The following is a 25,554-nucleotide window of genomic DNA, read 5'->3' as shown; positions in this document are numbered from 1 at the left end:
TCACAGTAGACTGAGTAAATACAAGGCAAAGAAACAGAGGGAACTTTCCAGAATGTGGGGCATGTAGAGTTAAAAGAGGACTTCCTAAAATGAAGCTTGACCCTGTTTACGTGCCAGGAGGAACTGATCACAGAATGAAAGAGGCAAGAGCTGGGAGAAAGAGGACTGCTCAGCAAGAAGAGCCCCAGAGGGATGACCGTGGTGGTGTCTGGGTCAGGGGCGGAAGGGCTCACCTTGCTCAGGAAGACGCCTGACTGTTCCTCAGAAACACAGGGAGGATTACCGCAGAGACAGATTAGTTTGCCTGTGTACAGGCGGAATGTGAAGGAACGCACGCTGTAGGGTAAATGCTGGACATAGCCCTGCACCTCCTCTCCGTGCATACCAGAGTTCCACCCCCCGGCTGGGAAACTACCCCTGGCCAAGGCAGTTACCCAAGGAAAGGCTTGTAACCTTTAAGACAAAGGGAAGGTTGGAGGAAGCAGGGACCCTAAGTAAATGAATGAACATGCTGGTGCTAAAGCACTCTGGCAGCAGGAGAGTAGGAGTAGGTTAACTTATCTACCCAGCCAGATCTCCCATGCATTTTGAGTTATGTGAACTGGGTGAGGGCCTGCGTGTAAGCATACAAATGATTTACACCCCTATTTTGATCTCTTCACTATATAACTGTTGTATGTACCGCATGGTGGAGCAGATATGTAGCTGGCCAGCCACCGTCAGCGACTCCTGTGAGTCTAACAAACCGATGGCTTGACCTTCTGAAATACCGGGTGAGTTCCTTGGAATAGGCAAACACTATATGAGTGCCCTCTCAGATTTCAGGCTCCTGCAATACACATGCACAGCAGATCCATCTTTCCTGTGAGGTAGAGACCAGATCATATGGCAAGCAGCAGGGGGCTGGGTCATGGTGAAGATCCCAGAGAGAGAGGAACAGTTTGGAAGTGGGCCTGCAAAAGGTTAGGACCAGAAACACACAACAGGACCTTCAGATGGAAATGAAGGCCCAGCGAAGGCAGAATCCATGGATGTGTGGTTGCCCATGCTTGAGCAGTTTTGTTATTTTTCTCCAGCAGCCTTGACTTAGGCGGTGAGATTGATTTGCTACATGTAAAATGTCTTAAGGCACCAAAGACAGTGAAATGTCTTTTGCTCGATTTATGCCATTTAATATTTGATTTGACAGTGAGTTGATAATTTAGAGGCCCTCCCTCATTCCCCACTCCACTATGTTGAAAAAACCAGTTGAGCTGGACTGGCCTGGCTCCACTGATATTACAGGAGGACAGCCATCTAGTCATGTGTCTGACCTGCAGATTCTGACAGCCATGCAACACATCATCCACCTGCAGGGAAAAGGAAGAAAGTTCTGTGCCTCTTGCACTTTGGTTTAGGCCTCAGATCTTTTATTTCAAAGATGATCTCATTTACATTGACACCTTACTATTTCCAAACAATAGGATGTTTGCTGTTATTTCTGTTGCTGCTGTTTTTCAAATGAAAAATAATATACTTAGGTGAATAAGCTTTCCAAATTGCACTTCTTTTCAAAGAGATTCTTAAATATTCCCCCAAGGCTGTGTGCTCCTCTGAGCTTAGATGTTCTGATCTTGTCATAAAAGACATCATGACATAGCAAATACAAAATTAAGCAGGAAGGATAAACAAGAATATAGTAACTTGCAATATTTCATCTTAAACTCTTTTTCAGTGTCTCCTAAAGCAGTTAGTTCCTCAGCTCGAGTTGCAAGGGCTGCCCCAGTGATATGGGTCTCACATTGTTTTGTAGAGTAATGCCCATGTATAAAGTGCCCACCAGAAGTCCCTAAACATTTAGAACTCCTTGATTTGGGCAGTTTCCCCAAACTGTGAAGCCAAAATTTTCATCAAGTTTCAAATCCTCATAGTCCAATGTAAATTAAATAGTGACTATTGTAGTAGTAAGAGAGTAACTGCCCTCTCTTAATATTTTACCTTCAGGAATGGAATACTATGTTGGCAGCTTTCAAAAAAGTAGTTGGCATTTTAAATCAAGGACAAAATTTGCAATTTTCTATTCCCTATGGAAATAACTTCTGTTTGTTAGGGGAAAAGATCAAAGCAAGATCAAGCTACAGTGAGGTGTGAGCCCAAGCAAGAAAACTCGTCCTGCGGTCAGAAGAGGGGAAATTGATAAGAGGAAAGGATGCAGAATGCAAAGTGTTCAAGATGAAGGCATGCACGCAACAAGAGCAACAAAGAAAGAACTCGGCAGGAATGGCCACTGGGACCCTTTAGAGAGATGCCTGCCTTAGACGAGGGCTCAGACTAGACAAACTTCCAACTCTGGCTGACTTACGATTCCCTGAGCCAGACTATAAAAGTCAACGAGAGAATCACACAATTCACTTAGCCTTCTCTAAACAAGGAGGCACCTCTCTCTTCACACTTTGTCTTTACAAAAAAAAAGAACACATGAAATTATGTATACATTATCCACTGAATCCAGGAGTTAAGTGCATGGGACGGCCACGGCCTCTTCTGGACAGGACATGGAGGGTGGCCTTCCGCCTGTGTCCATGTCCAGATGATTCATTCATTCATCTGTCCATCTGCTCATCCAGAGAGCACGTATCCAGTGAGCACTCTGACACTGCAAAGTCCCATATCCTAAGACTAGAGAGAGGCCATCAGGTCAAGCAGGTGCAGAGCAGCTGCTTATCCTAAAACATCCCACTGGGCATGTACTGCACCCTTTCCCAAGCTTCAGGGTCCTGGCCCTTTGTCCACTTTCTGGGTGTGTTTCGGACTTGAAGTACCTTTAATTTGCCTAATTCGAGAGGAATAAGATGAATCACTAGAAAATCATCTTTTGGTATAATTCATATGCCCCTCAATGTCCTCACATTGTCCTCCAGCTTGTGCTCTGGGGGATTTATTTCTGTACCATTATGACATCCACTTCTTGCTCTAGCAGATGTCAACAATACCTTAGCTGTCATGTTGCAAACACCTGTCAGGCCGGCATGAGCCTTCCTGCTAATTCCAGGAAGCATTTTGGGGAGGGTAGCAAGAAGAGTGGGAATCAGAAAGCTATGGAAAAAAGAAAATTCAGGCATCTGGAAGGGAAAGAGAGGTGAGTGAGGGGGCCCCTAAAATGCAGTGACACTGAGCACCAGTCGATGGCACCTTCCAATCCCACGCTCTCTTCTATTGTTCCTAATCCTTTAAAGTTGAGGACATCTAGTCCTCTGAATTAAAAAAAAATCTTGGTGAGACAAGACATCTTGAGGAATATTGATCTAGCAAAGATCAATGGATTTTGAACCCTGGCATTAAAGTCCTCCTCTTCTCCAGGAGCCAGGTGCCCACATCTCCCACTGGCTAAGGTCACCTTGTTGCACTGTTGACACCTGATACCTGCAGTATCCACCCAGAATACAACACTCACACCAAAGTTCCATGGAATTTTGCCATCGCCTGTGGGTTATCCCCTGCAGCTTGAAGAGAGACTGGATTTTCCTTTTCCAGTGGCTCCCTTCAAGGGCAGAGTGCTTTCGCATGCCACTATGCACAGGAAAATACAATGATCTTCCAGCCTCATTAGTTCATTTAAATTAATCCTCGTGCTCCTTAACTAGGGGAAGAGATTCCTGCATTTACCACAGCCAGATGTTTGCAAGAAAACTCATGTCTGCCAAACTGAGAGAAGCAGCTGCAAACACGTGGCCATGTAAGCAAGACAGAGTTCCAAGTCCAGGCAATCCCCCAGGCAAGGTGTGCTTCTGATGACTCTACACAGATTCCCCAGGTAGTCTTTATGACATTACTGCCCACTGGACCAACAGAAGAAGAATCAGCGCTGGAAGCCACTGACCTGCAGTACAAATACTAAGGAAGATGTCGACTCAGAACGAAAAGTCTCCAAAACCCTACCAGGATTTCAACTGGGAGCTATATGTTGCCTAAGACAAGAGGGGGGCTGTTCGTGCTGATGGGTATGGAACAGATGAAATGAATTTACACAGAGATGGAAAATACACAGGACAATAATGAACTGCATCGCATCTGACATAATTTAAACTTTCCATAAATTTCCCTATCCATACAAACATATTAAAGGTTCCAAGAAGTCCTGCAATAAAAAGCGTGGGTACCCTTATTTAACCCTATGTTTCCCACACGTATTTGCTCATATAACAACTCATCAACATCATAGGAGGTTTCTAGTCCACAAAGCACAATCTGGGGAATGCTTTCTTCTCTACGCACTTTATGGACTTCTCTTAACTTCCCTACAAAAACAGGTGCGGGACTGTGTGTGAACACACAATTTCCAGATTACTGTAAAAAGATTCTCCTTGTTCATATGGGACTTCTCCAGAGAAAATAATCAGAATTTTAGAGTAAGAAGAAATCAGACTGAAGCAGAGCAGTAACTCTTGATTGATTAGCCCAGGTGTAAGCCGCATGAACTTCAGCACGTGAATTCTCTGATTCTGGAAAAGTTTTAAAGAGAGCAAACACATGGCAAATGTTCCCTGTGCGCAGGCACAAAGTGACACAAAGCCGCCTATCAGTGTCACAGAGAGGCCACTGGTTTCAAACACCGTGAATTCACATCACAGACCTGTCCCTCGGAGCTGACCTGGGCAAGGTTCTTTATCTGTGGCAGTTTTCTCATCTCTAAATTAAGGAAAATACTAGAAACTAACATAGTGTGGACCTAAATCTTGAATGATAAAATACACGCAAAACGTTTATCGCCATGTCTAGCAATAAGCATTCAAAATTGTAGTTATCAGAATGATTGATGTCTTAACACACAATACTAAGCAATCCTTAAGTACTCAAAGATAGGGGCTCATGGCTGATTCCTAAGGTGCACATCTGTCCTGAGAGTCTGTGGTTCTACAGCTGCCTCCTAGGGGGACCTTTCCCTACGGGAAGAATCTCACCACACAGAGTCTCTTCAATGGAGACCCGCAGAGTGAATAACGCTATCACTGGCTGCCCGTCTTCCCTGGGGAAACAAAAATGACCACAGCCTCTCTCTAGACACAGGGCTCTACGTCTGCAGTCCACGGAGAGATCCCAAGGTGTCCACCTGAAATTACATGGCTAATATAAGGTGGACGTGCCTTTATCGGGAGGGCATTCCTGGCTTCCATCAGATGAAGAACCACTGCTCTGAATTCCAAGGGACATCGTGAGTAGAGAGGGAAGAAACAAGTGCTAAAATAAGCTAAACTGGGCCCTTCTTGGTTACTTTTGAGAACTAGATAAATTTGCAAATTTTTAACTTCATTGAGCCTGATTCATCTTTACAAATGGGTAGAACACCAAATCAGGGTAGATTAAATGAGAAAACTAGCAAAAGTACACAGCCTGAAAAGTGTTTAATGAGGGTTAATTCTTTCTCCTTTTGACTTAACATCTTCACTTTAAGCTGCAATGTGAAAGAGCTGCCAGGGAGCTTAGATGTTATGTAACGCAGTTCATTGATCCGATGGATGGGACTCTAAGGAGACGGAAGTGCACTGCCAAGGTCACATCTTCAACCTTCTACGAAACAGATGGATCTTTTAGGGATAACGGGACACGGTAAAGACTGTGGAACCATCTTTCTTTAGAGCATGGTTTGCTGACAATTCTCTTCCTGAAGCTCAATAAATGCCTCTCGAGCAACTCTCTAGCTCCAAGAAACATACCCGTTCCGGCAACATTGCCAATGCAACCGAGAAAGTGCAGAGGGGCTGTTTAGGTTCCCAGAAATCATCTTCATGGTGATTCCTTCACAGTGTCTGATGCATCTGAGGAGAGTTTTGTAGCAGTAGGAACTGGAACCCTGCCACACGACCATTGTTCAAACCGGATGGCCAAATGCGGCCATCAGATCTGCTCCCATATCTCCTCCTAAATCAAGAACGGCTTGCTTTTCCCACCATTTAGGTTTGATCTTCAAAACTAATAGTCATTTAAAAGGGCAGCTTTTTAATTTTTTTTTCTGGAAAGAATAGTGTGACTAGAACCCCCACACCAGAGTCGCCACTGCAGTCCTGATGGGGCTGCAGAGTGACATCAGGAGGGCCGCCCTCCCTCCTCAAGCAAACTTCCCTCGTTTTTGGTAACTTGCCTTTTCCAGTCTCACAAACATATTGTGAATAAAGCAAAAGAGAAATGCCATGGGTACATAGAGAACTCGGAGAAGGTCTGCTAATATCAGACCAGGGCACCACCAAAATCCACAGGCTCTTAAATGGTCCCCAGTGGTGGTGCAATGCCCCCCAATGCCAGGGCACACAAACCAAGGGCTTCAGACAGTCCAACAGGAGGTGCAATGCCAAAGGCAATTTCATTGATGGTTTCTACCTGTAATGTTCATTTTATTTCTTTTCTTTAAAAACATCAACAAAATTTGCAAACCTTTACCTAGACTTACCAAAAATAAAAGAAGGGAGAGAAGACCAAAGTTACTAAAATCATAAACAAAATAGGGGCTTTATTACATTGTCACTATGGCTTTTTGTGGTGGTAAGATTTAATTTCCCTTTCGCATTTGCATTTTGGTTCTATCAGTGGGTTTTGTTCTTTCTCGTATATTCATGGTAGTGATTATTGTTTTTCAAATTCCAGATGCAGGATTTCCTTGAGGATTTCTTACAGGGCAGATTGTGTGCAGGTGAACTCCTGCAGTTTTTGTTTGTCTAGAAAATTAACTATTTTCCTCACTTCTGAAGGATAGCCTTGATGAGTATTCTTGGCTGCAGTATTTTTTCTTTTAGTATTTTGAATATATCATCCCATTTTCTTCTGGCCTGTAGAGCTTCTGTTGAGAAGTTTGCTGTTAGTCTGATAGGGACTCCCTTATAGGTGTTTTGACACTTTTCTCTTGCTTCTTTTAAGATTCTCATCTTGTCTTTGAGCTTTGCTAGTTTGACTGTAACGTACCTTGGAGAGGATCTTTTTGGGTTGAATATGTTTGGGGGTCTTTCAGCCTCTGGATCTGAAGGTTCGTGTCTCTCTCTGATAGAGTTTGGATGTGTTGTCCCCCCAAAACTCATGCGGAAATCTGATCCCCAACTTGGCAATGTTGGGAGCTGTTTGAGTCATGGTGGTGGATCCCTCAGAATGGATTAATGTTCTCTCTGGGGGTTGGGGTCGTGAGTGAGTTCTCGCTCTGTTAGTTCCCACGAGAGCTGGTTGTTTGAAAGATGCTGCCACCTCCTCTCTCTCTCTCTCTTGCTTCCTCTCGCCATGTGATCTGCTTGTACCCACCGACTGCCTGCCGCTTTCCACCATGAGTAGAAGCAGCCTGAGGTCCTCATCTGATTCAGCTGTCCCAGAATTGTAAGCCAAATAAACCTCTGTTTTTTATAAACTACCCAGTTGCAGGCATTCTGTTACAGCAACACAAAACAGACTAATTTACTCCATTTACCTGCGAAGTTTTGGATTATTATTTTGTTGAATAGGTTTCTATGACTTTTCCTTTCTCCTCCCCTTCTGTAACATCCATAACTAGAATGTTTGTGAGCTTAAGGTTGTCTGCTGACTCTCTTAGATTTTCTTCATTTTTTAAAATTATTTTTTCCCTTTTTTCGTCCTCTTGAGTTATTTCGAAAAGACTACCTTCAGGATCAGAAATTCGTTCTTCTGCATGTTCTAGTCTGCTGCTTAAGTTACTGGTTGTGTTTTTTAGGTCGTTGAGTGACTCTTTCAGTTCCATGAGTTCCACTACATTATTTTTTAAGGTATTAATCTCTTTGTAAGTTTCCTCCTTCATATCCTGGATTTATTTTCTCGTTTTAGTATGTTGTCCGAGTCTTCTCATAGCTCAGTGAGTTGCCTTCTCAGTCATTTCAAGGGTTTCCTGCTCTGTAGTGTCTGGTATTTGGAATTGCTGTATTCTCTGGGTGGCGTCATACTTTCTTGGGTTTTCATATTTCTATTATCTCTATGTTGGTGTCTTGTCATCTGGGGGAGCAGTTGCTTAATTACTCTGGAGTTGGTTTGAGGAGAGAGACGTCCTCTTCCTTTTCCAGTCTCCATTGCCGACCCTCCCTGTGTCAATGCTGTCGAGTGTCCAGTGGGCAGCCCGAACAGTGGCGATGGCTGCTGTTGTGGCGTTGGGCTGCTTTTTTGGCAGCCATGGCTGCGGCACTGGCTATGGTGGGCTATCCACATGGCAGTGGTGTTTTCAGCATGCTCTCTTGCCTGCTCTTGGGTGGAGGGGGCTACAGCCCCTGACCCCTTGCCTAGGACCCCAAGCATCTCTTTAATGTTTACTGACCAAAAATTTTTTAAAAACTCTGATATAAAACACATATTTTACAAATTCCAGGTTTGCATGGAAGTTTAAAAAAAAAGTAAAAGAAGATTGCTAATAGACTGAGAAAACAAACCATACTTCCTCTGGAATCACTACTAATAGAGGACCGAACACAGTATTTTCAGTTAAGTTTGTTCATGGGGTTGTTTTCTAAAGATCTGTGCTCCAGAAGGAACTCTGAGTGCCTGCACAACCTTTCTTGAGTGCTGGAACACGCAGTGCACAACACAAGGTACTGGAAAGACACCGCCTCTAGGGCTGACAGCTGTGGTGACTGTGTCAGGGCACAGCCTGCACGCCAGGCACTGGAGCTGGAATGCTTCTTGCCACAGAATGCACCGCTGCCACAGGTGAATCAATGGACAAATGAATGGAGGAATGAACGAGTGAATCATAAAGCACTAATTATTTTTTTACACGTTTCTATACTTTGACTGACATCTTGATTTTCAGTTTTCTGCAGTTATTTTAAAGTCTGATCAGCATGAAGTCAATTACTAAGGAAGAGAAACTATTTACAGAGTTTCATAGGAGGCCCATATTTCAGATTTAATTTGAGCTTCTCAAACTGGAGCTTCCATGTCCCTCTGGTTAACATGAATATATTGTAAAGTTGAACACAAAACCTGCATGAATTTTTAAAATAAAATTGGGACTTCAAGGAAATATTGTCCTAACAGTGTTACTGCTTTTGGAAATACCAGCAGACTCTCTTGTTTGCCATTTGGGAATACTTTAGGGGGATGTTTTAAGAAGAACAGTTGGTGTATAAGTACTACCACATGATAGATGAGTAGGAAGAATATGATCGTATAATATAATAGTATCGCCCTGAATGATACTCCTATAATCCTTGCACATGCATAAGGGAAAGGTGCTTCTGAAACAGCTTTTCACTAGCTGTTCACACTATTTATAAATACTAGCAGACTGCAGTGCATTCTCTCCACTTGCCCCTCTAGATGCACACCCCGCCCTCTCCACCCTGCTCAGAGCTCCACTAAGCTGACTCTAAGGACTGCATCCGCCCTGGCCTTCTGGCTTCTGTCTGTAGTCAACCAATGGGAAGTGTCAGCAGGAGATGGGAGAGCAGGAGGGAGAGGCTGGGCCTGGTCCCCAGGCTCCCGCCCCCAGCAGCAGCAGCCTCAACCCTCTCCCCTTCATGTGCCCCCCCCAACAACCACATCTCCTCTCTCCAAGTTCGAATAACAGCTACCCAGCACCTCCACTGGTGCTAGTGTTTCCATCCCTTACTGGCTACCCTTAACCGCCCCCACAGGGAATCCTGGAATAGAAAATGCATCTCAAAATCCCTAGCCCAACATCTTCCCCCACCTTTCAACCTCTCAACCATGAGAAACAATGAATTAAAACAATCCGATGCACGTCTATAAAAGCAGAACTGCTGTGTCACTATGTAGAAATGGTCTAAAACGGATCAGTACAATTCACCTACCAGAAACAATGTGCATGATAAGCAAGTCTGAGTCCCACAACTGATCCCACAACAACAGGGTTTTGCCAAGTAAGGCACTTTTCAGGAACATAAGTCCTGCAGTTGACAAAAGATAATGATCATTAAAAAGCATTTAGTAGGATGTTCTAGGCCTTCAATTGAAGGCAACTCAAAGGGCAGAAGTTGTTTTTCCTTTTTAATGATGGCAAGTTTCATCACAGGAATTTGTACGGCATGATTTAATCAACATCAAGATGTTCATTTTCCTCCACTGAGAATTCAAGGCGATCACAACCAAAATCCCAGCAGGCTTTCTGAAGAAATTGACAAGATGATTCTAACATTTACACGGAAATGTAAAAGGCGCAGAAGAGCCAGAACAATTGTGAACAAAACAGGAGAACAAGAAAGGAAGCTGCGTCCCACTCCACAGATCAAAGTTTCGGAACAGAAAACTAAAACATGATGACTTACTCCTGTCCTACTAAAAAGGTAGTTTCATTCAAAACCTTTGACCTTAACATCTCGTAAATCCTGAGCATAGTAAAGACAAACAGCAAACAACTAACCTCCTGCCAGCCTCACTCCATGCCCACGGGGAAATCAAATCCACACTGGGTCTTGGTGCAAAGCACAGAATCTGCACAACAGAAACCAATGTAGAAAAAATGGGACTGCATTTTCAGGCAAATAACTGACCACGTTTCTAGGACAAAACCTCTTTCCACAGACTGCATTCTCATGAGATAATCACTTTAGATTCACTGGATACACTGGTTCTACACCTTATACAAGATAATATAGAAGTATTTCTCTTCTGTTTAAAAGGATCCAGATATGTTTGCTTTTTAAAATTTTGGTTCTTTCCCTTCTACTCCTATATATCTGTTAATGCCATAATGTATAATACCTAATATTTGACGTGTCAGAAAATTGAAAGAATAGTGTAGTCTGATCAATATGATGTCCTGATTAACTGACAAAAGTAAACACTTTCAAATCTTATTCTTGCATAGCCTCCAAGAGTGAGCTAGTCTTCCTGATGAAAGCATTAAGCAGTAAGTACATCTGATCCTTCATCTGATCGAGTCCTGTCATCGGACCTGCCTGCTCCTCCAAATCCTCCCACTCAAAGTGGGTCCCCACATGGGCAGCATCAGCCTCACCTGGGAGCTTGCTAGAAGCGCAGAATCCCAGGCCCTTTTCCAGAGTGGAATCAGCAGTTTAACAAGATCCCCAGGTTATTCATCCGTGCACTGGAAAGTCTGCTCTAAATTATAAACTCAGTGTAGGGCCCTACAGGTAAGCGAAAGAACCAAACCCATTATTCTGCGTATTTGATGTAGATGCAAACAAAGATCAGTATACTCAGACTGAAGCTGCAATGACCATAGGATACACCCTGAATGCTGGTTAAGATGAATGCATTATCTCTTTCTAGTGTTTCCCACATTCTCTTAAAGCAGAGGACTGAAAATTTTCCAAATGGTTAAGTGTTCTGGATGATTGACTGGGATCTGGTTGTTTATAGTTTAATTTGCATTGTAATAAAGCCGTCACAATTCGATTTTCATAAAAAGATGATTCTGCAAACCACTCCACAGGAAGTGCGATCGTTCTAATTAGTCACATTTTTGTCAAAAATATGTGAAGTTAACTTGAATTTCTGGCTCAGTGACATTCAACAACTTCACACAAACGAAACAGTAACATCCGTGAAGTTTTTCCTGGCCAGGACACAAAGTGATAAGTAATCGCTGGCTTGCTCAGAAGCCCTGATGGATGATCCCGCTCTTTCATGTGGAAACAACAACTGAAACCATATGAGCAGCATCTGGGTTTGGATTTCAGAACCGATGTTTCACGCAACTCAGACTGTAAACAGGAGATTTTAACATCAAGCAACCACAGTTGTAAATAAGAGCAAATCTATATGTCAAGTGTGTCCTGTGATGGTTTATTACACAAAACAAGAAATAGGCTTTAACCCAATAGTTTGTTTGCATGCCATGGCATCATTAACACTGTACCCATCTCTGCTTCTTCCTCCAAAACCTAATGAGAAATTGGCAACCAAATGCCCGCTCGGCACCCGGCTCTGCACAAGGCATGGCATTTGCCCGGAGCTGAGCATCTGCAAATGCTAAGAGCAGGCACTGCTTCCTTCACCCTTATAACCAATGCAGGTTCTCTCTGCCTGTCATTGTCTTCTTTCCTTGTTCCTTTCCTTGCTCCCCTCTTATTATGAGTCCCACAGCAGACTTTGTTAGCATAAAATATAATTAAATTGCTCTGAAGGCAGCCAGTATCAACAGGAGAAAGTCTCTCTCTAAAGAATCTGAGCGTCTGAGCATCCTCCAAGGTCTCAGAAGCTCAAATGTCTCCCCGCACCACCCACGGATACAGGAACCTGGGGGAAGAGACAAAAGGATCATGAGGGAAGAGAAGGAGAGAGAGGGAGCGGGGAGAGACGCGGCTGCACCGCCCAGGTAGGCTGCTCGTGAGATGTGAAGCCACGAACTGTCAGAATATGGAGAAGTCATGTCTGCATATGACGCGTATGCTCGGGACTCAGCGTGTGCGTGAGCACCTGCAGTGAGCTGCTTTCTGAATACGGACTGGACATGCACTCTCCTGGGCGTTAAGTGCCAAAACAAGGGGTTACATTACGAGTTGGAAAGACAAAAGAAAAGCTTAAATGTAAACGTGAATAATTCACTCTCACACAAAGTTAACTAGGACACCAGATGACTCCACAGAGCCTTGACATGCCAAGTACATTTTAAATCTCCAAGAGGGAGATGCAGAATGTAGTGTTAGTGTTTTCCTTTTTGTTGACCAGAGAACCCTTTTGTCAAAGGAGGATCTTGCAAGACTGATCTCTACCAAATGCACTTGGGGGAAACCCTGGGCCGCACCCTAGAGATCTAGACCTCGGGGCCCCTCGCACCTCTAACACAGAGCTCCTCAGCCCAGCTGGCATCGGGGTCGCAGGCTTCCGACGTGGCAGGTCTGCACAGATAACTCTAGGGGGTGCCAGAATTGCTCTCATGTGTCACATGTGGGCAAATCCTTAAGTTTACTCCTAAGGAGTAATTAATTTAATACCCAACTTGCATAACACCCACACGTGAGCCATCTCTCAGCAACATAAGCTAATAATTAGATGTCTTGGTTTGGCCAGACACAAGCTGTCACCTTGGATAAGTCACCAAGGTTCTGTGAGTCTCCTTTCCTCATCTGCTTACTGACCCGCATCTCACACAAGGTCCTGAAGACCACTTGCTCCCAAGAGGAATCCCTACGATGTCATCCCCACCAGGTGCAGTTCAGGTTACTGGGATACATTCGCCAGCATCATTAATTTCTCTGTGTGAATAATTCAATAGAAACCAGGCTCAAGGGGGGAGAAGAGCTTTGGAGAAGGTTCGTGACCAGCTCTGCCAGGAATAAGCTAAAGCGTTCTCACTGTCTCTCTTCTCTATGCTCTTTCCCCATGTAGGCGACAACTAACTCATTAAATGAAACCACCTGTGTAACACACACACGCACATTGAGACCTCCTAGAGAAAAAGACCTAACCTTCTGCCAGCCCCAAATCCATCCTCTGCTGGTCCCTGGTGGACAGACCCGGTGGATGGCACCCCACGGTCGGCCTTGCCTCTAACTTCCATGAGCCAACAGGCGACACCACTGGAGATGGAATGTGAGGCCCTGCCCCACCCCTGCGTTGACCTGTTTCTGGCAGTGCGTAGGGACCCTCACACCTGTCTAAAGGTGCCTCCTTCATGCTTCCAGCTCTCACTGGGTCCAGCTGTACCGTGTTCTCCCTTTGTCTCTTCAGGCTGGCAGTGGTTATAGTTTCCTGTTCTTGTTTCTGGTTTCTCGGGGTCTCAGCATCCGCTGGTGGTTCCCTTCACACCTCCTGCACTTCTGTAGACGGTCCGTTCAGTACAGCCTCTGGAACCGCCCAAGCTAAGCTCTGCCTCCTGCCTGCTGGGCCCTGGCTGACAGAGCACCAGACTATCTCTGGCCTGGGGGTTGCTGTTCCATGAGCCCATCCTGAGCCTCAGGGGGATGCAGGCAACTGTCTGCAGTACTGAAACACACATGCAGACATACATAGTCTAACAACAAAAATGGTCTCAGAACAGGTTGCTGTGCTCAAACACGTCATTTTAATGCACACCAAGTAGCATGCATTCAAGTACATATTACATTGAGTCAAAGTTCTAAAGCCCCAGTTCCAAAACAAGCCTGTGCCCTAGGAAGGACAACAGATCTTTACCCAGATTAAGGCCCTTAAAAATTGTCCCTGGGAGCTTTTGCTAGGGCTGATGGTGCCCTCAGTGCTGCCAGAATCTGATTTCTATAAAATAAAATTCCAAAACTCAAATTGATATCAATTGGAGCCTGCTGGTTATCAAAGCAAGGCCCTCTGGGAAGGGCCAGAACCACATGCTTGGGGACTCATCCTCCAACTCTACATGCTGGAAAGAGTTTTGCTTTGGCTATGGAAGAGAGAAAAGGTCATTTACAGATTTTGCCAGAGTTGTTAACAGTATTGAGCTTGTTAGTGACGTCGCAACCAAAGAGCCCAGTTCTCTAAGCATCGCTAGATGCTGCCTCCTTTTGCTCATTGTGCACTGGAGGTGCTAGCCAGGCAGCTCAGGCCACATCCTTTCTGCTGTGGCACATCCCATCACCCACACCCCACCTCGCCCACCCGGCTGGGATGGCCTCCTGACACCAGGAAGATGTGCAGGGCCACCTCCAGGCATTTTCATGAGGCCCACCCACACCCTGCCCCCCCTGAAGCCCCAGTGGGACTTGGATGTGTGTCAATGATAGTTCCTGGTGGCCTCCAGTGTTCAGTAGATAATTGAGTAAATCTGACACTCGAATAACTCCAAAGGCATCCTGGGCCTTCCTGTCCCAGAAGAAGTCACAGTCACACTCCCTGGAGGTCTAACATAAATAAATGAGCATTGCCATGAGGGTATAATCTGACTCTGTCTTCCTGGAGTACAAATTGGCAGCATCTTCAAACAAAATCCTTAAAAATGTCTATACTCATTGACCCAGCAATTCTACTTCTATGCATATACTAAGAAATTAATCAGAGATATGTCCAAAGATATCTCTGCAAGATGCTCATTATAACTTAAGATAGCAAAACACTACAAAGTAAATATCCAAAAATAGGAAATAAGCTAAATATATCACTGGCATTTCTATTTCTCACATTATGATGACCTAGAAGTCTAGAACAACCCTCTCACCAAAATTTCCAGACAAAATATAATAAGCATTGTTTTGCATGTATTGCTGAGCTGGCAGGAAAGGAAGGAATCCCAGGAGGTGGATAAGAGTGGTCTTTCCCCTGAGGGTACTTTCCACTATTTTGACAGCTGCACTGGTTGGACCAACCAGAAATAAAGCTTAGATACAGCTAACCCAAGGTGGGACATCTACAAGAGATCGCACCCTCTTCTCCTCATCCCTGCACAAGGCTGGGACACCAAAGGGCTACCTTCTCAGTGAATTAGAACTATACCTGTCCCCAGGAGAAGATCATAAGAAGACCTACCTGTTTTGACCTTGCTATTAGGGGAAATGGATAGAAATCCATCTCTTGAAGTGGTGAACACAGCTTGGCTTCCCTGAATTTGAGACCTCAAGCGGAACATTTAATTAAAGCAGCCCCAGGTTGACGGATCCACAGTTCCCTGGGCTGATGGTGCCTCCAAGGGCCCGGCCTCGGCAAACACATGCCCCCTTTGGCAGAAGCTGACTTCAGCTCATCCTCAAAGAAGCCATGGGTTAGGTTCTAAGGAATATTGTATTAAAGAATGCTGCACCTAATAATAAATAAATACATGTCCAGAATCTTCAAAACGGGGTACATATTCACAGTATTTTTTGATCTGGAATAAAGTTACGACAGTAAGAAAATTATGGCCCATGCCTGAAGGCCATGCAGTAAATATGTTCCCAGTTGGTTATAGGTCAGAAGGACAGATTTATGGGTTTTCTCACTTTTATAGTCATAATTTTTATTGCTTTCCAAATTTTATACAATGCACATATACTTTCAAAATTAGAAAAAAAGTTACTGAACAAACCTTGACTTAGAAAGGAGCATCTCAACCTTTAAGAAAACATTTGATCCAATTCCTGCTAACTGTTGATTCCCTGAAGTAAACATTAGCACCAATGTGAGCACTGCATAACTTTTACTTTTACTGTTAATAGACACCTGCTGTATGCCAGACCCTGCTAGTCACATAAAAGAAAAAAAAGATGACTGAAACCCAGGCCAAACTTTCCTCAGATTAAATATGACGATCCTTTTAAACACTTTGATTAATGCCAATTTTAGTCTGTGGGGTAGTGGAAAGAGAGGGACAATGGTAGGGGGAGGGAGTAGGTGGGTAGTGAGCATCTGGTTGAGAAAGACACAAAGCGTTTTCTTTTAAAGGAATGTTTGTAGGTGAAGAGATGCAAAACAACATGTTGTGTAACAATGTCACATCTGGAGAAAGCTGCCTTAAAAAGACGTGGGTGCTGGATGTCAGTGCTGTGACATGCTCTGCAGCACGCGGTGCTCTGGTGACCCAGGCAGTTTGGCCTGAGAAAGAAGGGCACCCTCAGCGAGGAGGACAGTGGCCGTGCTCACTGCTTCTGTAATCGGCGTTGTGTGGCAACGGGCCTTCTGCACTGCGCGGCGTATTTGCGTTTTCCCATTGGTAGTCGCTCCCCTTAATGTATCTTGGCAGTGACACACCTACCAGGAAATTGTGAGACATAAGGAAATTATACAGATTCTGAATCCAAGAACAGTCTGTTTAATGAAAAACTAAAGTCACAGGGGACATGCCTTTTCCAAGTTCACCTTTTCAAAATGTATAATGCATGTGTTTTCCAGCCTTCTCGGCTTCCCGGCAGGCACAGCACACGCAGGCTGGCAGCTGCCTGCATCTGTAATCGGCGCATGGGCCAGCCCCACGGGCACACTACTGAAGTTGCCATCAGGCAGCCCGCCGCACTCTGCAGCTTCTCTAGTGGTTCCCAGGACAGCAAACAAGGCCTGCCACATATACAGCTCACCACGCAAGGCGAGCACAGGTGAAGGACAAAGAGGGGCACATCTAATTTTTAGGCTGGGGACAAGAGACAGTGGCTTCTACACAATGTCCTGGGAGAAAGCCAGACTGGTGGCTTCAGCTGCACTGGGTTTCCCGATAGAACAGAGGCCAGGAATCCAGCAATATGCTCACCAGCCCCCACTGAGAATGGGCTCAGATGCCCTGCTGGAGTCGTACTAAAGAGGAACTAATGGGAGGTCCTCCGTGTCTCACCCACAAAACGGGATTCTAAGTGTAACAAGTTCATTCAGTGCCTGCTTAGGCTGTGCCAAGAACTGTGCCACATACTCACAAGGCTCACGAATACCCTGTAAGGTAGGCACATCTTCGACCTTACACCCTGTAAAAAACTTGCCTTCTAAAGAATATTGACGAATTAGGCCATCTTCAGATAAACATAACCACCAGTATCTGAATTCAACAGCTGTACCCTGAAGTCAACTACATTTGCACCCAATTGGGAAAACAATTGTTAAGCATGTCATGTCTTCCTGTTTTAGGATATAGGGCATTTAAAGAGGTGATTAGAAACCTCTTTAAAGGGCCTATCTCCAAATACAGTCACATCCTGAGATACTGGGGGTTTGGGCTTCAACGTATAAATTGGGAGGGGGCTCAGTTCAGCCCATATGAGGGGGCAGCAGAGGAGGCTGAGCTCCAAGAGTTCTGGGCCGTCACCTCCTTCAAACCGTCCCACCTTTTCAACACGTCCCCATCCACTCTCCTCTTTTCTCCTGTCGTTATCAGGTTTTTATAGAACGGTTTTGTTTAAAAGAGAAAATGATAATAGGCCTCAAAACATTAAAATAAAAGCTAAAGGAACATTTATGAAATTATCGCTTTCCATTTACAAATCTGAAAGAGAAGGTATGTGAGCCGCAGGCTTCCTATAAAAATATCCATATGAACAGGGACCGTCTTTACCAGAAATGCGCTTCTCTAAACTCTCCTTCCCAGGTGTTCCTCACCTGCTCCTTTACCTTACTCCCCGCTTTTTATTTTTGTTTTACCTGGGCGACCTGTTTGCTTTTGTAGTATTTTCTTCTTATTAGGAGGTAAGACTTTTTTGCCATGACAAAAAAAAAAAAAAACCCTAATGATTTTGGAAAAAGCACCTTGAGACAAAGCATCCTGTCCTGATGTTGTCAAGCCAGGGAGGAGCCCAAATTCTCTTGAAGCTCATTAGCTTTTTAAAAACACACCAGGCATGGATTTATTATGACTATGCACTGCTATCCATACAGCCTTCAGACCATGCTCTGTCAGGCACGCAGAAATATGCTGTCATCAGACGGTGTTACAAACCCGAGCCTTCGACTGCAGGAAAACTTCATACGATCATAGTGGCTGCTTTGAGCTGCTCAGAAAATCTCAAATTGAAAATAATTAGAATGGTTTGTAAACCAGGAAATGGGGTTTTGTGCCCCCAGCCCAAATAGTTATAAGGATGGTCAAACTATGGAATTCTTATGACTTTCCTTTTGAATCTATGCTGAAAATATTTATGGACAATTTTTCTATCACCATTTCAGGAACAATCAATGTTTCAAGCTGCGTTTTAATTTTGGTAACATCTAAAATTTATGGGGCAACCATAACAATACAACAGGTACAAATGGGATATTTATATATTCTATTATTTATATTTATATTTTCTCATTATTTTGATCTAGGTTTCATTGGCAATACCTCTGAAATTTTACAGATATATTGAACATTGTTCCAAATTAACTTTCCCAAGTGTCTTCATGCTTCCCAGGATTTTTGTTTTAAAGTTACTAACTTTAAAAACAAAACCAGTTCTTGCTTATTATTGTTGAGGTATTATGTGCAAATGCAAATTAAATCAGTTTAGGTAGACCATTTACATAATGTGTAATTGCTGACATGTAAAGAATCCTTCCCTCTAAAGCCATGATTACTTCCTAATGAATTTGAGCTAATATACACCCAAACTTTGAAGCTAATGAGTTTGATTGCACACGGCTGCTGAAGAACTGGTTGAGAAGTATCACGATTACTATGAGTATAATGATGATTCTGTAGCTGCACCCTGACTTAGTAGGAAAGGAGTACTGTACTTGATTACCACCGCCTGCCACAGGCACAGGACAGGCACAGCCCATGCAGTGCCTATGTCCATGCTACTCCAGGGCCTTGACTGGTGTACCCCACCTCGTGTGTGTGTGGGGTGGTACCCCACCTCGTGTGTGTGTGGGGTGGTACCCCACCTCGTGTGTGTGGGGGGTGGTACCCCACCTCGTGTGTGTGTGGGGTGGTACCCCACCTCGTGTGTGTGTGGGGTGGGACCAATGGAAGAGAATGGAGTTAATGAGAGGCAAGCCCTGGCACTGGCGTGTCTATCAACAAAGTCTTGTAACAGACAGACACTGCTTAAATCACACACACACACACACACACACACACACACACACACACACACACACACACACACACGAGCAACTGCCCCTCATTAATCTTTGGCCCTTGTCGTTGCTTCGTGGGACAGAGGTAAGGGGAGAGCCTCTACTGTCCCGTGTGGCAGCAAGGAGAAGCTTCCATGGGGTAATGACAGGAGTCGCAAGCAGACTGTAACACTGATGCTTCTTCAGAGGTTCAGACCCCTACTAGTCTTCCTGGAACTATGGTCTCTTCTGTCTTCCAACTAGATTCAACTGCTTTCAAAGGGTCAGGGATCATTTCTCTCCTTAAGGCGCTGGAGAGATTAGTACTAGCTCCCTCCTGGCTCACTGGGAGGAATTCATCTAAACTGATGTTTGCTGTTTCTATGCCTAAAACAAGCGCAGATATCCATTGAACCAGGCGGGAGGCTGGTTACACCCGCTGTGGCCCAACATGAACACCTGGGCTTTTGTGTGGCCCCTTTGACCCTGAGTTTCTCTGTCTGCCCTCCTGCATATCTTGGGGTGCATCCTCCCTCTCCTGCTTCTCTCACATGCAAACATGTCACTCTATGCCAGGGCTGCCGAGAGCTCACCACAGCAGTGATTATTACTTCTCCTACTCCTAGGAATATAGATGAGGGTGGAATGAAACTCTTACCATGTACCTGCCAGGGACTGTGTTAGTGGTTTACATGTCTTATCTTATTTAATAATCTAAAATAACCCTATTCGATACAAATACAATGTGAGTTGCATACATAATTTTGAATGTTCTGATAGCCACATCAAAAAATTGAGTAAAAGTAAATTATAATGATATATTTTATTTATCCCAATATTTCTGAAATATCATCACTTTAATGTGTAATCAATATAGAAATTATAATGAGATACTGTATTTACGTTTTTTGTGGTACTCAGTTTTCCAAATCAAGTGCAGAGTTATGCTCACAGCACGTCTCAAATCAACTGGCCACACGTTAAGGCTCAAACACACGAGGCTAGAGTCCACAATACTGTAAGGAGAGCACAGTTCTAAACAGTGGGTCATGCAGATGCTGTGACGATCGACTTGTACAGAAACCGATGCTTAGAAAGACCAAAGGTCACAAACCAGGGTCAGAATAAGACTCAAATCCAGCCTGTCCAACAACAAAGTCCATGCTCTTAGCAGGTAACTATTGCCGTTAGCAAATACATGTTTTAATATTACACTTTGAAAGTGGTAATATCATTTAATAATCCAGTCCTTGTCTATTTTTGCTGATAGATATAATCTGCATAGTATGAACATTGAGAAATAATTAATGCTACCTAAGGCAATAGTAAAACCCAGAAATGGCTTTAGGTACAAATACTCTCCTCATAACATTTCTTTTTTTATTGAAACATAGTTGATTGTACATATCTGTGGGGTACAGAGTCGAATATCATTACCTGTGTGCAACATGTGATGACCTAACCAGGACAATCAGTATGTCCATCATTACAAAACAATCATTCTTTGTGACCGTTGACCAACTTCTCACTGACTTCCTTTCCCTCTGCCCCTTTCTCACCCCTGGTAACCACAGTTCAGTTCTCTCCTTTTGAAAGTTCAATGTATTATTGTGATTATTGTGTCTTTCTTTCTTTTTTATTTATTTGTTTATTTCTTAGCTCCCATTTATGACTGAGGACATGTGTATTTCTCTTTCTGTGCCAGCTATTTCACTTAACAGTTTCTCCAAGCTTACCCATGTTGCTGCGAATGGCAGAATTTCATTATTTTTTATGGCTGAGTAGTATTCCATGGCGTAAATATACCACATTTTCCTTATCCAGTCATCCATCAATAAACATTTAGGTTGGTTCCATATCTTGGCTATTGTAAATAGAGCTGTGATGAGCGTGGGAGAGTGCAGGTATTCTTTCAACGTTCATCATAATTTTTATAAAAAGAAAAATAAATGTCCCAAAATTGGTGAACTACTAAGGAAAGTACGATGTAATATTATGCTTTTAATGATCACAAAAAGTAATTTTTAAAATTATCATATACTTAACTTCTAGTGCTAGCTAACGTTTTAATATGTGGCTTAAGTTTATACATGTATTTCTATCAATCTGTACTACAAATGCTGCATTTGTGTGATTATATATGTCTGTACCTAAAGACAATGAATACCAGTTCTCACTATATGAAAAACAGAACCGCCTGCTAGAAGTACCTGCCACTAGTGCAAAGCTCAGTAGAACAGGAACAGGAAAAAAAAAGAAAACTCGAGTAACATTAAAAAAATAAAATAATGGCTATTCTAGTTATGAATAACGGCTACTTGAATAAATTGGTACAGACTATATGTAAAAATATGAAAAGCCTTTTTTAAAAAAAATTGCAGGGAGGTCAGAATTCAGAAAGTCTTGGGATGAAAAGCAAGCCCCAGCTCAGGGGTTTGGCAGGTGGGGAGGTGGGAACAGAGTAATGGCTGCGAGAGGCTGGTTGTGAGCACCAAACCATGCCGAGTAGGCTGACCACAGCGCTAAAGGTGATAGAAAAGTGCATGGATGTGCCTTTTGAGGAATTATTTATATGTTCATTTTAAAAATTAATATAGAGATGCAAGCAATTTTCATAAAACAGAAAACCAAAATGTTCCACAATGTTGCCAGGTCACAAGTTTCTGGGGAATAAATAACTGAAACAAATGAACTACATTTCTTCTGTCTAAATGGTAATTCTGCACAACAGCACAGATTTTAACTAACACCGAGCTCAGTGCAAATGGATGTTCAAATAGATCATAACACTGCAGCTTGCCTGGAAACTATTCTATCTGTCCTGGGAATTGCAGGCCCAGGACTCCAAGTCCATTGACAAGGCTCAATCTCAACCCAAAAGCCACCTTTTGGTGAAGAAAGCATACTCAGAGAAGTCACACAAAGAACAACTTCAAAATAAGTAACGGACCGTGCATTAGCAATGGCGGCTTGATGGTGAGGCCCGTCTTCAAGCTTCTCAGTTGTTCTGTTTGGCTTAATTTTACTGATTAGCAAGATGACAGATCATCATCCAGACTCCGGCTAGATCAGTTGAGATCTCATGTCCATATCAATCAGAAAAGCAGAAACCATTTCAAGTATCTACAATACAGGTGATGGGGGAGCTGAGAAACCACTGGGGAACACGAGGTACTCCAAAGATTAGCAAATGTGCAAAGCTGCTCCCACACCGGAGTGGGACAGATAAGGAGGCGGTGATGTTGTTAACGAGTCCCGGGCCAAGGTCACCCGACAGAAGCTGGTGCCACAGTAGGGAAGTACATGGGAAGCTGCTGCCAACATAGCCCCCCAAGGCGAAGTGAGAGGGGGAAAAACACCCTGGTTTCTCTCTTCCACCCACCCTCCAGTCTCCCAGTGACACCTCCCACTGGCCATCCCATCTGGAAGACACGGTCACAGAGCCTGGGATACGGAGCCTGCAGGGCCCAGCCCCCACGTGCCATCTCAGCTGCATCACAGCAGCAGGCGCTCAGCTGCAAGGAAGCGCCTGACTGCAACCTGCTGTGCTGTGCTGCCATCAGCCTACACCAAGAGAACGAAACGCATCAGCACCACTTCTGTTACTGACAAAATGGCTTCAAGATTGCCACTCATTACACAGTCTGTACTGCTTCTGAAGACTCAGGAGAAATTTTTCTGCTGTTCTTAGTACCAAAAATATGTGTACTTCTCAGGAAATTAGGGAGATTGGGCTTATGGACACTGGATTGTGAAACTGTTCCAGGTTTCTGCATCACACTCTCAATCAAGCTAGTCGTCCCTGCACTGTTTTTACTTTTTCTTCTCTTTTTTGTTTTTAATATTTGCTATTTTGTACTTTTGCATTACTGTAAGCTGACAAACAGTTTATGGAACAAGCAGGAAAGAAATACATACATGTATACACATATACCTACCCTCCAATAAGTGGTGTGCCTGCATAATTTTGAACATGGGCTAATGACAACCATAAGGCACCAACTTTGGTGTCATACAAAATTGGGTTTAAAGCCTGTCTATTAACTGTACATTTGTCAGACATGTTGCAACTATTCTGTTTTTTATTTACTTTTTTAATATTGTAAATATTTATGCTTTGCTTTGTTGACCTATCCAGTATAGACTTTTAATGTTTATGGTCAAATCTATCAGTCCTTTGTGGTTTCCTGCACTAACTGCACGCCTAGGGAGCCTTTCCCACTCTTAAGATCACATAAATATTAATTCATGTTCCCTCCTGATTGTTTCATGGTTTCTTTACATAAAAATATTTAATTATGCTTTAAAGTATAAAATAATAATAGTGAACAATTGCATGGAACTTGCTTTATGCCAGATACTGTTCCAAATTACAGCTCTAAATAGTAATTAATAGTAGTTACTCATTTAATTTTCACAACTACCCTAAGGTACGAGCTACTATAATCATTCCCATTTTACAGATGAGAAAAGAGAGGCAGAGGTGAAGCAACTTGACCAAAGTCATACAGCTAGTAAGTGGCAGAGCTGGGATTTGACTCTACATCCTCAGTCCTCAAACTCAATGCCACAGCAACTCTGGAATGGAGTTTGATGCTGAGTGTCAGGCAAAGACATAAAGCTTTGTTTTTCTTCCCTGAATAGTAAGCTAACAACGCTAGCAACTTTAGTGAATCATCTTTATTTCCCAAAATGAGTGATGCCAGCTTCATCACAAATATTATCAGTTGACAGCACGTACACACCAGATGAGAGATGAAGCAGTGTTATTACTCCCATCGTGCATTTACAGATTCAATAACTGAGACAACTGAGAAGATGATTGATCAAAATCTCACCACTGGAGACCTCTGCCCCCCGTGGCATGTGGCCGGCAGACCACAAGTCAGCCTCCCCAGTGGCCCCACCCAACCAGCCCGAGCCTCGGGGCACAAATGAAAACTCACAGCAACGTGAAAATCAGAATTTCAGCCAAACTATTGCCCTCTTGTCAGATTTCCTCTAATTACGAGACTTAGGAAGCTGAAATAAGATTCACAGTTGCACCTGATGTTCACACAGCCTTTGCCGCTTATAAGGCAGAGAAAATGGCTGGCCTAAAAAATGTCACAAACAAACAAAAAAGCACTTATTAGAAGAATAAATATTTATGGATAAATAAAAGAATGACAGGAGTGATTACCAACATCATGCTCACGTGGTAGGATGACGGCGAGTTTTTAATTCCGTTTTTTCTAGGCTTTCCAAATGTATCATTCATCACTCTTGCCTGAATAAAAGTCATTATTAAAACATTTCACAATGACAGAATAAGTGTAAGTAAACCTAGACCCCAGGTTTCCTGTTGCATCCTCATCTGTGAGCAAATGTGCTTTCATCCCTACTCTGTGCAGACCCCCCATTGGGCACTGGGGATACACAACAAAAAAAAGTTTAGTCTTGTCTGTAATAGTTTGATTTTTTTAAAACCTGAATAATATAGTCATGAACATTTGTGTAGTTAGAAATTAATTTTTTAAATATTTGTGAACGTGTAAAATGGGGAGTGAACACTACATGGCAAAGCCAGAATTCTAAGGGAAGTCTTCAAAGGCCAGCCTGGTCCCCTGTCCACCTTGCCTCACCCCACCTCTCATCCACCGCCCAGGCTCTGCTGGGCACCTGCCCTCACCTGAGATCCAAGAGAAAGTGGCTGCCTGCCTGTCCTCTCCTGAGCTGGTAGGGATGCAGTGGCAAAGGCACCCCAGTAACCTCCACCTCACCTGCTGTTCACCTTCCCTAAGAACACTCTGAAAAGGAACCTTCCAAATTGACAAACCTTTTATAAGCCCCTGGGGTAGACTGCCACCAGTGTTTCTAAACACCTGCGGAAGTGTGGCGCTGTGTAAGATCACGAGCTCTAAGGACACACTGATAACCAAAACACCTTCACAACACGCCTTTGAAGTGACTGTCCAATGCTGGAGAATTCACAACCTGCCTAAGGAGCCTGCACCACTTTGCTAAAGTCTCATAGAAAGAGAAAAGGAAGAGAGGAGGAAGGGAGAGAAAGGAAGAAAAGGGAGGAAAGAAAGGAAGGAAGGAAATAAAATAAAATAAACAACTTCCTACTACTGAGCTCCACAGCTCTTGCTTGTAATTCCTCTTTATTGGTTCCCCTGGTTCTCTCTCCAGGGCAGAACTAATCCCTTCTCCACACGACAGCTCTTCAAATGTCTGACTTAATATCCT

At 43.6% G+C, this 25,554-nt stretch overlaps 1 protein-coding gene across 2 annotated transcripts in view; it reads right to left on the bottom strand.

Moving 5' to 3' along the window:
* Positions 1–25,554, bottom strand: part of AMPH (amphiphysin) — a 238,688-nt gene that overhangs the window by 150,583 nt on the left and 62,551 nt on the right. The window lies entirely within an intron of this gene.

The sequence above is a fragment of the Cynocephalus volans genome, chromosome 11 (assembly GCF_027409185.1).
Source record: "Cynocephalus volans isolate mCynVol1 chromosome 11, mCynVol1.pri, whole genome shotgun sequence".
NCBI lineage: Eukaryota > Metazoa > Chordata > Mammalia > Dermoptera > Cynocephalidae > Cynocephalus > Cynocephalus volans.
Note: the sequence above shows the minus strand (reverse complement) of the source record. Positions and strands in the feature narration are given on the sequence as shown.